Below are 16,829 nucleotides of genomic sequence, written 5' to 3'. Positions count from 1 at the left end.
TATTTCACACCCTCACCCCCCATGCTTGGGGCCAGGGAGCCAAAGTGCTCATTCCTTGAAAATGATGCCCAGGGGCTTATGAATGAGGGATCTGTCCTGTTTGTACATTTCCTGGAGTGGCTCAGGGGTGCCTGATGGTTGGGGAAAAATACCCCACCTTCTGTGGGGGTGAAATCAAGTTGATATTCTATATCTCCATTTGCTAAAAAGCCCCTGTTAGGCGAATTTCAGAGAACCCTGGAAGGACTTGCATGAACTGATGATGAGTGAGATGAGCAGAACCAGGAGAACATTATGTGTTGATTTTCTCAGCAATACAACAGTACAAGATAGTTCCAAAGGGCTCATGATGGAAAAGGCTCTCCAAATCCAGAAAAAAAAAAAAAAAGAGAGAGAACTGTGGAATATGGATGCAGATTGAACCATGCTATTTCTTTAGTTTTTGGTGCTGTTGTTTTTCTTTTTTGAGGTTTTTTTTTTCCTTTTTGCTCTGATTCTTCTCTTATAACATGGCTAATGCAGAAGTATGTTTAATGTTATTGTACATATAAAACCTATATCAGATTACTTGCTGTCTTGGGGGGGAGGGAGGAGAGGGAGGGAAAAAATTTGAAACTAAAAATCTTATAAAAACAAATGTTGAAAGCTATCTCTACATGTAACTGGAAAATAATAAAATACTTTCATAATTAAATAAAAATAAAAAGCCCCTGTCAAAAAAAATGAGAAATGTTCACGGTGTCGCTGATGCATCTTCCTTGCAACACTATCTGGGCTTCCACCTTGGATCGTACAGAGCAGACCTTGGGTAAAAATACCGGCATTTTTAGAGTAGGGGGAGAGGGAGGGGAGGGAGAAAAAATTTATGAAGCTCCTACTACGTGCCAAGCACCGTGCAAAGCACTTTACAAATATTATCTTATTTGATCCTCACAAAAACCTGTGATATAGATAACTATTATCCCAATTTTACAGCTGAGGAAACTGAGAAGGTTAAGTGATTTGCCTGAGGCTAGATTTGAATTTAGTTATTCCTGACTACGGGTCCAGCACTCTGTCCGCTGCGCCACCTAGTGGCCTAGGAGAAGAAAACAAGCATAATTTTTAAACCAGCTCCATTATTTGTCATCTGAAAACAACAACGTCAAAATCAAGTTCTTAGGGGCAGCTAGGTGGCAAAGTGGATAAAGCACTGGCCCTGGATTCAGGAGGACCTGAGTTCAAATCCAGCCTCAGACATTTGACACTTACTAGCTGGGTGACCCTGGGCAAGTCACTTAACTTTCATTGCCCCACCAAAAAAAATTGTTAAAAAATCAAGTTATTAGTTAAATATGATCCTAAATACTGTATTACTTAAGAACACCATGCCAGCAGGCTTCATGGGAGGTAGGCAATAAGCAATCATGTTGTGCTCTGTGATTAATTAAACTTCGGCATTTATGTATCTTTAGTGGGTCCCTGACTCTGTGTGTGTGTGTGTGTGTGTGTGTGTGTGTGTGTATGTGTTTAGTTTCAGGGTAGGAACTCTAGGATGCTTAAAACAACTATATAATTGGATGGAAAAACAAATCAGTACAACTGTGTTGTTTGGCCTTGCAAAGGGAAAATGATCAGTTGCTAACTGGACTTTCTCTTTTACCCTATTTCCTGTAAGGTTCTACTAGTGTTGCCTAGCACTGTGCCTGGAGCAGGACAAAAGAGGCTTTACTCCAGGGCATGAAAATTTAAAGGGCTCTGATGCCACTAGAGTACTAGTGAATTTAGCACCTCATTAGCAAGAATAATTACTAAAAATAGAAAGCTGCCAAATGATTCATTTGTTCCCTGCCCCAACCAGTTGACATGTCCTGTCCCCCCCCCACCATGTGTCCCTCCCCCTGCCCCCCACTCTACCTTCATGCCCCAGCAACAATCTCCTCGGTGTTCCGGGGTATCCAACTTCCCACGACAGAGCTCTGTTCCGGGGTCTCTCTCTCTTTTCTTCCCAACCAACTGAATTTGTTCTTAAAAGTTAATTTGGGGAAGCTAATTGTTCTGTTTACCCAGAGTAAGTTTTATGAAGTGTAGGCAACCCAGATGGCTAGTTTCAGTCTTGCTGAAAGCACAGGGTCTTTCATTTTAAATTGAATTATAGCAAAAAATGGTTGAAGATCTCGGGCCTGCACCTCTCCATGCCACCTGTCCCCCCCATGAGGTATATATAGGAAGAAAGGGAGCTAAAGTGTCCCATCTTCAGCCATACCACCAGTCTATAAGTCATGGTGAAACTCTTTCAGGCGAGCTAAGGGTTAGCTCTATTAGAATTACAGATTAACAAAGAAATTAAGCCTCATTACAGTTGAGTAAACATCTCTTTTTGAAATAATTTCCACCCCATAAAACTCATCACATAAAACCCTAACCCTTTTGGGGAACCTGCTTTAATGAGTAGACAAGAGTGATTTGTAATGACTCCATCATGTCTTTTGGGCATAACGGAATGCTTCTGAATTGCTTGAAAAAAGTCTGTTTTCTTAAGTAGGTTAAACATCCCCTGTTGCAGAAAATTAACTTAGAATCAGGAAGGCTTGAATTTGAAGCCTAGCCCTGATACTCATCGGTTGTATGTCCACAAGCAAGTCATAGGATTATTGATCTAGAGCTGAAAGGGACCTTAGTGGCTGGATAGTTTAATCCCCTTGTTTTACACCTGAGGAAACTGAGGCCCAAGAAAGGTAATTAACTTGCCCAAGGTCACACAGGCAGTAAGTATCAGAATCAGGTTCTGAAAACCTTGATAGCCATCATAGCAAACTGCCACTTAATCTCTCTAGGCCTCAGTTTCCTCAACTGTGAAATAGGGATAGTAATATTTATAGAGCTTAACTCATATAGTTGTTGTGGGGACCCAATGAAATAATGTACACATACATTATTTAATGTAATAAAGTATTTCACAAACCTTAAAGCAGTACAGAAATATCACAGAATCACAGCATTTGAGAATCAGAAGAAACCTCAGTGACTATCCAGCCCAGCCCATACACCAAGACATCCCCAACCTGATAAGTAGTTGTCTAGCCTCTGCTTGAAGACCTCTGGGGATGAGGTACAGAAAGCACGCTCCACTTTTTTTTTTTCTGTCATTTTCAGCTGTGTCTGATTTTTATGACCCCATTTGGGGTTTTCTTGGCAGAGATACTGGAGTGGTTTGCCATTTCCTTCTCCAACTCATTTGACAGACAAGGAAATTGAGACAAATGAGGGTGAAATGACTTGCCCAGGGTCACACAGCTTGTAAGTGTTTGAGGCTGATTTGAACTCAGGTCTTCCTGACACCAGGCCCAGCACTCCATCCACTGCCCCACCAAATGCAGGCCCCACTTAGCTGGCTTTATTTCACTTTTAGTCAGCTCTAGCTGTTAGAAAATTTTTCTTGACATTGTCTTCTTCATTTTCCCCCTTTGCAAATTTCTGATTGCACCTGGTTGTGCCCTTTAGGACCAAAAAGAAGTCTAATCCTTCTTCCACATAATGTAAAGACAGCTATCACCTCCCTGCCCAGTCTTCTTTTCTCCAGGATAAACATGCCTGTTTCCTTCAACCTGATCTTCAGTTGGTCAGTTAATAAACATTTGTTAATTGCCTCACCAAAAAAAAAAAGAGAGAGAGAGAGAAAAGAAAAGGTAAGCATATCACCCATGCTTTTATTTTTTTTTTATTTAATTTTTTTAAAGTGAGGCAATTGGGGTTAAGTGACTTGCCCAGGGTCATACAGCTAGTAAGTGTCAAGTGTCTGAGGCTGGATTTGAACTCAGGTCCTCCTGAATCCGGGGCCAGTGCTTTATCCGCTGTGCCACCTAACTGCCCCCACCCATGCTTTTATTATCTAAGTCACTGATATAAATGTTTGTTGGCCAAGATACAAATCCCTAGGCTACTAAACTGCAAACACCTTGCCCCGGGGGCAGCTGTGTGGCACAGTGGATAAAGCACTGGCCCCGGATTCAGGAGGACCTGAGTTCAAATCCAGCCTCAGACACTTCCCAGCTGTGTGACCCTGGGCAAGTTACTTAGCTCTTGATTGCCTGATAAAATGGATCTACTCTATCCAGTGGAGAAGGAACTAGCAAACCCCTTCATTATCTTTGCCTTCCCAAATGGGGTCACAAAGAGTCAGATACAACTAAAATGACTGAACAAAAACCATTTCTAAGTTTTTTGCTGACTACCTCCTTAATGATCCTATCTTTTTTCCTCCTGAAAATGCTATGTTTTATCCACACTTCCCATGGCAAGTAATAATCTTAATATGATAACTAAGTTTCTTTGTAGATCATTATGCCACATTCGAATTCAAAAAATCCCCCAAACAAGCAGGCAATTATGAGTATTAGATGTGGTCTTACTGGAAACTCTTAACCATACACTAGACTCTTCTCAAACCAAATTTCGAAATGTATTGTCTTCTAGTTAGCACAAGTCACTGAATTTCTTTTCTTTTTTCTTCTCTTTTCTCTTCTTTTTGCAGGGCAATGAGAGTTAAGTGGCTTGCCCAGGATCATACAGCTAGTGTCAAGTGTCTGAGGCCAGATTTGAACTCAGGTCCTCCTGAATTCAGGGCTGGTGCTTTATCCACTGTGTCACCTAGCCGCCCCCATGCATTTCTATAAAAAAGTAAGGGAGGCACAGCTAGCAGGAACGAACTTAGACCCATTCAACAACTGGGTTGAAAAAATGCTTTGGTTCTTCGGAAGCATTTTTTTTTCTAAACAAATATTGGTATCAGTGAACAGTTCTGATCATTTTCACAGCTGCAGGCTAATAGCTGCATGACAAAAGATCTCACAAGAAGCAAACCATGTAGCAATGAACATGCTTAGAGAATTTTATTGCATTCTACATATCTGGCAGAAAATTATACCATTAAAATGCTAGGAAGAAAGAACCTATATTTTGAACTACTTCTTACATGTTCATTTTTTTCTTTTTTCTTTCTTTTTCACAAAAATTATATAATTGGTTCTCCTAAGAAAATACAAAAATATAAAACTCTAAGTAACTAATAGTTTTGTTCAGGGCATTAACACGAAAATAAGACTTCATAGCTGATTTGCTGGGTTCTGATCTTTCTTCTGGGCCATGTTCTATATATTTTTCCTCATCAGATTCTTCTTCCCCTTCATAGTCATCAGCCTCTTCACCTCCTTTATCAACATTATCATCATTATCTTCATATATCATCATCTATAGCTTCTCCTGTGAAGTATAACATTGATCTTTTAAAAATATTTTATTTTTTCTAATTATATGTGATAACAATTTTTAATATTTGTTTAAAATTTTTTTTTTTTTTAGTTCTGAGAGCAGCTAGGTGGTGCAGTGGATAAAGTGCTGGCCCTGGATTCAGGAGGACCTGAGTTCAAATGTGACCTCAGACACTTGACACTTACTAGCTATGTGACCCTGGGCAAGTCACTTAACCCTCATTGCCTCCCCCCCAATTTTTAGTTCCAAATTTTCTCTCCTTTTCTCTTCCCCTCCCTCCTCATTGAGAAGACAATTTTATATAGGTTATACATGCACAGTCATTCAAAACACATTTCCCTATATAATATTTTTTTTTTTTTGCGGGGCAATGAGGGTTAAGTGACTTGCCCAGGGTCACACAGCTAGTAAGTGTCAAGTGTCTGAGGCCGGATTTGAACTCAGGTACTCCTGAATCCAGGGCCGGCGCTTTATCCACTGCGCCATCTAGCTGCCCCTCCCTATATAATATTGATCTTGACTATGTGCTCGATTAAAAAGCACTAAGTGTTGAAGTCCGAAGCAAAGAAAGCTACATCATCATCATCCAGGTCTCCACTTTCAGTAACTTTGGGAGGAGAAAAGAAATTGAAAGAATTATTGGAAACAGTTTTCATCTCAGTTCAAACCATGGCCCCTGTGTTTCAGTTTCTTCTTCATGTTTTTCAAAGCGACTTTCCCTTTTTTTCCAGTTGACCTGACACCCTTCACAACTCATAAATTCTGGTCCTTCGAAGGAGGAAGGATCTGAATCATCTGGCTTTTCACTGCATACAATGTAGGTCTTCACCTCATTTGTTAAGCTATGTGTTGTGTTCAAAGTAAAATTCTCATGTAAAACCCACTGTTTGGCCAGTATCTAAAGATTTCACTTTAATATCTTTCAGAATAGGTTCATCATGTTCTTGAACCATATCACTGAGCAAATCAAATTTCTAAGAACATTCAGCAAAATTCAACAATTCCTTTAGGATCTTCTTTTCCTTCATCTTCCTCCCCCTCCCCCCATCCCTCCGTTCCACTTTGAGCTTAGCCTTCTCTTTCATTTCCCCTGACAGTTCTTCATCATCATCTGGTTTCCATTCACATCCTTCTTTTGTATGTTCAAAAATGGCATTGGTGATTTCACTTCTCTTATCAAAAAGTGGCCCGTGAAGAACGGTATATTTTCTTTCAAGGGCATGAACTTCCTCATAGAACTCGGTTTCCATCTGTGCACATTTAGCTTGGAGGTTTTGTAGGCATTCACACATCGCTTAACTACTTTTGGCCAATTGGTATCCAGCCAATATTCCCACCAAACTATTCAATCTTTCTTGAAGGGCTTAGAGAATTTGAAGGTTCTGCATCATCTGGACAGTCAGCTGATGAGCCTTTGAGTTTGCATCTTCACTCGTTTCTTCTTCTACATCCTCCATATCTTATTTGTAGGGCAGCAAATAAGCATTTATATAGAGAGCACCTGCTACGTGTCAGGCACTGTGCTAAGTGCTTTACAAATATTAAATCATTTGATCCTCACAACAACTCTGGGATGTTATTCAGTCATGTCCTACTCTTTGTGATCCCATTTGGGGTTTTCTTGGCAGAGATCCTGGAGTGGTTTGCCATTTCCTTCTCTGCCTCATTTCATAGATGAGGAAACTGAGGCAGACAGAGTGAAGTGACTTGCCCAGGATCACACAATTAGTAAGTGTCTGAGTCTGGAATTGAACTCAGGTTTTCCTAGTGCCAGGCCTGGTGTTCTATCTACTGCTATATCACCTACCTGTCTGTCTCTGAGGTACCACTTCACACCCATCCAATTGGCTAATATGGGGGGGGGGAGGAAAAGGATTAATGTTGGAGAAGCTGTGGAAAAATTGGAACACTAATGCATTGTTGGTGGAGTTGTGAACTGATCCAACCATTCTGGAGAGCAATTTGGAACTATGCCCAAAGAGCTAGAAAACTGCATAACCTTCGATCCAGCAATACCACTACTAGTTCTATATCCCAAAGAGATCATAAAAAAGGGAAAAGGACCCACATGTACAAAAATATTTATAGCTGCTCTTTTTGTGGTGACAAAGAATTGGAAATTGAGGGGATGCTTATCAATTGGAGAAAGGCTGAACAAGTTGTAATGAATGTAATGGAATACTACTGTGCTGTAAGAAATGATGACCAGGCAGATTTCAGAAAAATCTAGAAAGACATGAACAGATGCTGAGTGAAGTAAGTAGAACCAGGAGAACATTATACGCAGTAACAGCAACATTGTGTGATGATTAACTGTGATAGCCTTAGCTCTTCTCAACACTTCGATGATCCAAGACAATTCCAAAAGACTCATGATGGAAAATACAGAAAAAAGAACTATGGAATCTGAATGCAGACCAGAGCACACTATTTACACTTTTGTTGTTGGTGGTTGTTGTTTTTTTCTTCTTTCTTGTGGTTTTTTCCCTTTTGTTCTAATTTTTCTTTTACAACATGACTGATAAGGAAATATGTTTAACATGATTGTAATGTATGACATATCAGATTGCTTGCTGGCTTCAGGAGGGTGGAGGAAAGGAGAAAAATTTGGAACTCTAAATCTTGCAAAAATGAATATTGAAAACTATCTTCATGTGTAATTGGAAAAAAATACTATCAAAAAAATTTTTTAAATCTAGCCTCAGATATTATGTGACCTTGGGCTAGTCACTTAACCTCAGTTTCCTCAAGTATAAAATGGGGATCATACTAGCACCCTACTTCCCAGAGTTGTGAGGACCAAATGAAATAGTTGTAAAATGCTCAGCACGATGCCTGACATATAGTAAGTACTATATTCAGGCTATCTGTTATGCTATATAATTGTTTATTATTATTATTATTATTAACCAGTGCTTCAAGGTGCTAGCTTTGTATTAGTTATTAGCGTCTTGGAGATTCAGACCACCTTAACTGAGTGCAGGGTGTAGTAGCTGCTGTCAGTAGTTTTAAGGATGGCAGACTCTCTACCACATGGATGTGGCCTCTTGGTAGCATATAAAGTGAAAAAGAGTCTAGGCCTCTGGGCTAGTGTTTGTCAGATTGCCCCTATGGCAGTAAAGCTGATTGTGTTGGATCAAGAGAATTAGGGAAATAGCCGCCTCATTGTGGTGAATCGGTGTAGCCCTGGGGAAGTCTGGTTACCCCTTAGCCTTGAGCCTGGGTTTGTGTTCCCCTCAGTTGTGCCATAAGGTTCCTGAGATCCCAGGTAGAAAATACACCAAAGGCCTAGGCAGTGATGATTCTCCCTCACCCCATCAACAAGAAGGCTGCTTGGTGCCCTGGAAAGAGAAGGATTTATTGGATTCTAATCAGAGCTCTGCCACTTATTATCTGCATGATGAGGTCAGTCATTTAGCATCCTTGGGCCTGAGGAGCCTTTCCTCTAAGGTAAAGGGGTTGTATGGAAGTTCTCTGAGGTTCCTTCCCTCTCTAGAATCTATGACTAAATATGGTCCTGTATTGATCTGTACCTTTGGCACCATCTCCTCTTCTCTCTTCTTTTAGGGGACAGAGGACACAGAGCCTTAGCAATCAGTGGTTTGGGACCCTGGATCTGTATCTCTTGCAAGAGGTTTTGATTTTGGTTTTTTGTGGGTGTGAAGTCTAGATCTGTGTGATATCACCAGTGCTGGGAACTCCCAGAATTTAAAATCCTCCTACTCAAAGGATACTTTAAAAAATTGTTTTTATTATTAAATACTAAACAGAATAGGCATTTGCATTTATATAACTGAACAGAAAAAGAGGATTGTACATGACGTTTCAGGTGTCTATTATGTATAGCTTGGTAGTGTTTTTAAGTATAGAAGCTTTCAAAGTATCCTGTTTGTCCGGACTTCTTTCTGACCTTTCTTCTGTTCTTTTCTCTACAAAAGGGTGACTCAATGGCTTTCCTTCCTTCCTCTCTTTATCCCTATTTTTCTTTCTTCCTGTTTTTCTCACTTCCCTCCTCTCCCCTTTCCTTTCCTTTCTTCCTTTCTCCTTCTTCCTTCCTTCTCTACCTCTTTCTTTTGTCCTTTCTCCCTTCCTTCATCCTTCTTTCCCTCTATCCCTCTTCCCTTTTTCCATTCTTTCTTTATTCCTTCCTCCCTTCCCCCCTCCCTCCCTTCCTTTTTGCCTGCCCACCCACCTGCCTTCCTGTTTTCCTTCCTTTCTCTCTCTCTCTTTCTCTATTTCTTCCTTTCTTTCCTCCCTTCCTTTCTTTCTTCATCTTCCTTTATCTTTATATCCTTAACACAATGGAAAAAAGGGAAAAAACCTTTAGTAACAAGCATACATACCCAAGTAAAACAAATTCTCACATTGACTATATCTGAAAATATATGTCTCAGGGGCAGTTAGGTGGCACAGTGGATAAAGCAGTTGCCCTAGACTCAGGAGGACCTGAGTTCAAATCCAGCCTCAGACACTTGACTCTTACTAGATGTATAACCCTGGGCAAGTCACTTAACCCTCATTGCCCCACCCCCCAAAAATACGTCTCATTCTGCGTTTTGAGCCTATAGCTTCTCTGTCACAAGATGGGTAGTAGTGTACTCAATGGCACCTTGAAAATTAACTAAGCCAATCAGAATGCATTCTACTTAGCCCAGGTATAGCTACTGCCTAGTCCTTAGCACCTCATGAAAGGAGGAATGTTACCAAGCTCTTTGACATGGCATTTAAGGTGATAGTAAGCTGGATCTCTGAAATCTTTGACTTTATAAAATCCTTTTTGAAGCCTCCCAAAAGACCTTTTTGGTCTTGTGACCAATTTCTCTTCCCCTTTAAGGCTTCACATGTAGGGATGTTGACATTGTTGTTCTCCTCTGAGTTTATGTTTTGATTTTTTCTGTCGCCATGGTAATTTTCTATGGTAAGGGCTCTTTTCTGTATCTTATTCATATTTTTTTATTTTTTAGTGAGGCAATTGGGGTTAAGTGACTTGCTCAGGTTCACACAGCTAGTAAGTGTGTAAAGTGCCTGAGGCTGGATTTGAACTCAGGTCCTCCTGAATCCAGGGCTGGTGCTCTATCCACTGCACCACCTAGCTGCCCCATCTTATTCATATTTTAGCCTCTTTTGTGTCTTTTAAAGTTGAGTTGTGCTCTTGGGGTACAACATGCACTGTCCCAAGCTTCTTTTGCTGGGCACCAGGAGCTCAGTCATTGGCTTCTGCTCTGAGGCCTCAGATGCTTGCAGCTTGCTCACTGCACTGGAATGGCCCAGCCTATTTGGGCCCATTGGGTAGCAGATACTCCAACTGGCAGATTACTTTCTGTGCTGGGGTTGGGAGCCTCACAACTGGCCTACTGTGCCACTAGCCTGCTGAGCCGAGACCAAGGGTCCTCAGCTGCTGATCTGTACTGTGGCTAAGAGCCCTTTGCTGGCTTGCCCAGACAGCCTCTGCACTGAGCTGTGCTCCCCTTTTACCCAGATAAAATAGACCTTTCCTGAAGACCTTCTAGGTTATCTTAAGACAGAAGATTGTTTCACTCCTTCTTTTTAAGGTTTTGCAGCTCCAGAATCCATTAAGAGCCTTAATTTAATGTTGTTTCTGAGAGAAATTTGGGAGAGCTCAGGCAGCTTCCTGGTTTCACTCCACCATCTTAACTCCACCTCCAGAATGCCCAATCAACTACTTTAGAGATTAGAATGTGAATTCACATTACTGTTTCACATACTGTCCTTCCTATTCAGAAAAACCCACTGCCTGTTGTATTAGGCTCAGGCTAACAATAGCCTGACATGTAAGGCCTTTCACAGTCTAGCTTCATTCTACTTATCCAACCTTATCTTCCACTACTGCTTAATACATATCCTTTATTTAATCTGGTTTATCTACTCACTACTCAAATAGCCTATGGTCATGCTCATTCCTACCTTCTGAGCACTACCTTGTAAGGGCACACACACACACACACACACACACACACACACACACACACACACACACATATTTAGAGCCCAAAGGGACCTTAGAGATGGTATCATCTAACATGTGCATTTTATAGATGAGGAAATGGAAACTCAGAGTGGTTAAATGACTTGCCCATACAGGGCCTGAAGTCAGGAAGACTTATCTTCCTGAGTTAAAATCTGGCCTCAGACACTTACTAGCTGTGTGATCCTGGGCAGGTCACTTCACCCTGTTTGCCTTGGTTTCTTCATCTGTAAAATGAGCTGGAGAAGGAAATGGTAAACCCCTGTAGTGTCTTTGCCAAGAAACCCCAAATGGGGTCATGAAGAGTCAGACATTATTGAAAACAACTAAATTACAAATGGTTACATAGGTACTAAGTGGCAAAAGTAGGATTTGAATACAGATCCTCTAACTTGTAATCTGCACAAATTTCACTGAACCATTCTGCCTCATACTGTTTTTTTGTGGTGAAAATATGTGAAAGTACTTGTAGTATTTGGCATTTATAACCATTTTTCAGGGCTTGCATCAAGTTCCATCTTCTATTGAGCTGGTAAATATTTAACAACCAGATCTCTGCATACAGACATGTTTTAAAGTTTAATCTGCATCATCAACATTTTCTCCATGACTTTCTCAAATCTAGACAATGTACAAGACAATAAATCAAGCCCTGATTTGTAGATTTTTCAATTTCCAGGGGGTAAATTCCAGGCGTTAAAATGATTATGCTGAAAACTTAACAGTCAGCTCAAGAGCTGCTTCAAGCTAACTTCAGTTTACCTCATATCTTTCCCATGAAGTCTAGACCAATCTCAGCTACCTCTTATATATCTTTATTGTACTATGTATGTCACTTAATCATATATGTTTTTAAGTTGTGTCTGACTTTTCACGACCCCATTTAAGGTTTTCTTGGCAAAGATACTGAAGCAGTTTGCCATTTCTTTTTCCAGCTCATTTTACAGATGAGGAAACTGAGGGAAACAGGGTGAAGTGAACTTTCCCAGAATCACATAGCTAGTAAGTATCTGAGGTCAGATTTGAACACAGGTCTTCCTGACTCAGGTCTTACGCCTTAGTTTTGTGAAAAGGATGAAGACCTCAGCTGGAAGCTTTAGACACACAGTTCATAGCTGATTCTGAGGATACTTGTCAATGTCAGTTCCCATATAAATCACTGGGCAGCTAAGGAATACAGTGGATAGAGCACTGGGCCTAGAATTGGGGAGATCTGAGTTCAGATCTGGCCTCTCAGACATTTATTAGCTGTGTGACCCTTGGCAAGTCACTTAATCCCTATTTACCTGAGTTCTTCATCTTAAAATGGGGACCCACAGGAGAAGGAAATGGCAAATCACTGCAGTATCTTTGCCAAGAAAACCCCATGGACTTGTCACAAAGAGTTGGAAAGATATGAATTCAAATATGGCCTCAGACACTTACTAGCTATGTGACCCTAGGCAAGTCACTTAACCCCATTTGCCTCAGTTCCTCATGTGTAAAATGGGGACATGCTGGAGACAGAAATAACAATCAATGCATGCCAGTATCTGAGCCAGAAAAACCCCATGGACAAGTCTATGGGGTCACAAGGAGCTGGACACGACTGAATGACTGAACAACAAATATAGGTCACAACTCTTCCTTGGTCCTCATGCTGCTTGCTTTTACAGGCTCAGAGAGATCAGATGAATGCTACCCTGACCACTTCCCCTACACAACACAAAGCCTGCTAAATACCCCCAGGTTAAATGCCTTGGTGAGCCAGGGGGACCTCACACAGAAAGGAGGAAAACCCAAAATGTTTCCAGACTGTTCTGATCACATTGCCTTGCTATAGCTGAAATCCCTTCCAATAACTTCTTGCACTGGACCCTCTGAAGATGAAGTTACCTTTTTAAAAAAAAAATGTCCCGTGGGTAAATACTATACCCCCATTGTAGCTGGTTTGATTCATAGGTGTCATTTCCTGAAGTCAGTGGAGATGAGCAACAGCTGTATTCTGTACTGCCCTTTTCTTCTCCTGTAATGAGCAAAGGTCTGATTGACTCACATCCCTTTCTGCTGCTGACAACTTGTTGGACTAAATTCTTAGGTTTTACATGTCACCAATAATAACTGTTTTCACATTTATTTTTTTTTTAAAGTGAGGCAATTGGGGTTAAGTGACTTGACCAGGGTCACACAGCTAGTAAGTGTTAAGTGTCTGAGGCCGGATTTGAACTCAGATACTCCAGACTCCAGGGTCGGTGTTCTATCCACTGCGCCACCTAGCTGCCCCAATAATAACTGTTTTAAAACCCTAAACATTCAGTCCAGGCTGTTTGTATAGTGTTGAGAAAGATTTGAGACTTTTAGAACCTGAACCTTATCGATACAGGGAAACACTCAGGCCAATCTGGTGATATTTAATTAAATTTCTAACACGTGCAAGGTGTTGTGCTAAATGCTGAGGATAACCGAGACATGGTACCATGCTTCAATCATAGATAAGAGACTGAAAGTTGGAAGTGACCTTAGAGATCATCTAGCCCAACCCTCTCTTGTTATAGATGGGCAGCTGGCAAGTGGTGGAGCTGAATTTTGAATGTAGTTCCTTGAACTCCAAATCTGGTACTTTTTCATGTAGGTGGCTCAGGAGGTAGCAGGCCAGATCTGGAGTGAAGGAGATACGACTTCAAATCTGATTTCAGAACTAAGTAACCCCTGTCTACCTCAGTTTCCTCATCTCTGAAATGGAAATAATAATAGTACCTACCTCCCAGGTTTGTTGTGAAGATCAAATGAGATAGAGGCAGCTGGGTGGCACAGTGGATAGAGCACCGGCCCTGGAGTCAGGAGTACCTGAGTTCAAATCCGGCCTCAGACACTTAACACTTACTAGGTGTGTGACCCTGGGCAAGTCACTTAACCCCAATTGCCTCACTAAAAAAATAAAATTAAATTAAAAAAAATAATCATGGCCAACATTTATATAGTAGTTTAAGGTTTGCTAAATCTATATTAACTCCTCTGATCCTCACAACAGTCTTGTGAGGTAGGTGCTATCAGTATTATTATGCCCATTTTACAAATGAAGAAGCTAACAGAGCCTCAGAGAATTGAAAGGACTTGCCCAGGTCACATAGCCAGTCGGAAACAGGATTCAAAAACACTTTCTCATTAATCAGGGTATTAACGGCCCCATGCTTCTGTCCATTCTTTTTATTTCTCATTTGAAGAATTAGGATTGGTATTTGGTAGAAATCAGCCATCCTTCTACCGATGATGAAAAATTTCTTACCGAGGTCACTGGATCTTAGGGTTCAATATGTGTCTTAGGCATTGGTAAGTACCCATGCTTTTGATGAGGAGGTCCTACTTTGGGTAGAGGGAGATTGATTATGTGTTGTTTTGTTTTGTTTTTTAGTGAGGCAATTGGGGTTAAGTGACTTGCCCAGGGTCACACAGCTAGTAAGTGTTTAAGTGTCTGAGGCCGGATTTGAACTCAGGTCCTCCTGACTCCAGAGCCGGTGCTCTATCCACTGTGCCATCTAGCTGCCCCCGATTATGTGTTGATAGTACAGTCCACGAATGGTCATCAGGAGTTTCAGCGGGCCTCTTAGAGAGATCAATTAGTGAAACTTATTGTTGATCATAGTGGGTTATAATGGAAAGAGCACTGAATTTGGAGTTAGAGGATTGGGGTTCCAATCCTGTGTCTGCTACTGACTACAGGTGTGATGCTGGATGAGTCATTTAATCCCTCTGGGCCTCCACTCTATCAGTAAAATGGTGTTATAGATGATTTCGGAGGTCCCTTCTAAATTCTAAATTTATGATACCATGACTGTAAATTTCAAGACTCATGGTCCTCTTTGTCAGGCACTGACCTGATCCAGCTGCTTCCCTTTCAAGAGATAGCCAAGGTGAGCAGGAACTATCCATAACTGTAGCTTATGCAGAATTTGAGAGTTGGGAGGAAATGAGTCAACCACTGAGTCCAACTCATGTAGGAAATGGGAATCGCTAGTCTAACATGTCTGACGAGCAATCATCCTTCAGCCACTGTTTGAAGACCACTAAGGAGGCAGAACCCATCACCTCCTCTGATTGGGCAGCTTTAATTGTTGGGAAGCCTAAATTTGCCTCTTGGCATCCTCCTCCCATTTCTCACTTCTGGGGTCAAATAGAACAAATCCAATCCCCTTCTCAAATGCTTGAAGACAGCTCTCATCTTTCTTCTCTTCTCTCAGATGAATGACAGCCCATTCTCTAAATGATGACTAATGCTGACTCAAAGCCCCTCACCATTCTGTTTGCTCTTCTTGGGACACCCGCCAGCCTATCGATGTCCTTTTTACACTGTAGAGTTCAGAACTGAACCTTGTACTCCAGGTGTGAAAATAGATTTCAGAGAGGCTATAAATGTCAAAGAGAGATGTTGGTTTGTATTTTATTGTAGAGGCAATAGAGAGCCACAGAACCTTCATGAGCAGAGCAGGAACTGTTAGACTTGTACTTTAGGGATATCATTTTGGCAGCTGGCCAGCCCCCCCCCCCCGCCCCCAACCCTTACTTACTCCTTAAAGATCTGCAGGGAAGCTCACTGAACATGAAAAATTATGAGAAACTCTTTGCTCTTAGGCTCAGACTTTCCCTTTTTCTGTTTGGTATCAGGCAATTTTGTTGGCCCTCATTTGACCTGGTACTGTTGTTTCTACCTGCTCCCTGAGATCTCATTTAACTTGCTGTTGGCTGTGTTCTCCTGCTTTATGAACACACCTGTTGCCTCTGGCCCTTTTCCCAGATCATGTATTAGACAATCTGATAACTGATCTTTTCCTACTCATATGACCCATTCTCACTTCTGGTCCTTATGGACTTGGAGAGAGACTGTAACACTGTAGGTTATCCTGTCCTACTCTACTTGGTTATAGCACATTGCTTTTACCAGACCTTACCTGGTACTATAGAGGATTTTTAGTTCAATCAGGTTTGGGAGTCCTGCCTGGGGGTATGCTGGTAAATGTTTAACAGCTGACTCTCTGGGAAGAAGATGTATGTACAACATACTTTTTTGTTTTTGTTTTTGTTTTATTTTTTATTAGTGAGGCAATTGGGGTTAAGTGACTTGCCCAGGGTCACACAGCTAATAAGTGTTAAGTGTCTGAACTCAGGTACTCCTGACTCCAGGGACGGTGCTCTATCCACTGCGCCACCTAGCTGCCCCTGTACAACACACTTTTAAGTTTAATTAGTATTACTAACATTTCCCCTGTCCCTTTCTTAAGTCTAGGTGATCAACAAAGCTCTAAATCAAGCCCTGATTTGCTGCTTTCTGAGGTGTAAATGCTCATGTAGGAAATTTAATAACCAGCTTTCTGGTTCTAGCACACCCCTGGTCCTGCTCCTTATCCCAGTCCAAGCTGTTCCAGTATAGGACAGAAGTTAGGGATGGAGGTAGAAGAGAATGAAGTTGGAGTCCATATAGTACAAGAGAGATTGTACCCACTAGAGGTTCCCACTAGGCCATGGCTACAGACAGCTGTTACTGGATGGCTGGCTGACCACATGGGCACTTCCACTGGAGGCTGCTATCAACACTACTATACCAAAGAGACTGAGCTCC

At 41.3% G+C, this 16,829-nt stretch overlaps 1 pseudogene; it reads right to left on the bottom strand.

Annotated features, from left to right (window-relative positions):
• Nucleotides 1–16,012, bottom strand: part of LOC122754993 — a 108,062-nt pseudogene extending 92,050 nt beyond the window's left edge.
• Nucleotides 16,013–16,829: the final 817 nt, after the last annotated feature.

Source organism: Dromiciops gliroides, chromosome 4 (genome assembly GCF_019393635.1).
Source record: "Dromiciops gliroides isolate mDroGli1 chromosome 4, mDroGli1.pri, whole genome shotgun sequence".
In the NCBI taxonomy this organism is placed as follows: Eukaryota; Metazoa; Chordata; class Mammalia; order Microbiotheria; family Microbiotheriidae; genus Dromiciops; species Dromiciops gliroides.
Note: the sequence above shows the minus strand (reverse complement) of the source record. Positions and strands in the feature narration are given on the sequence as shown.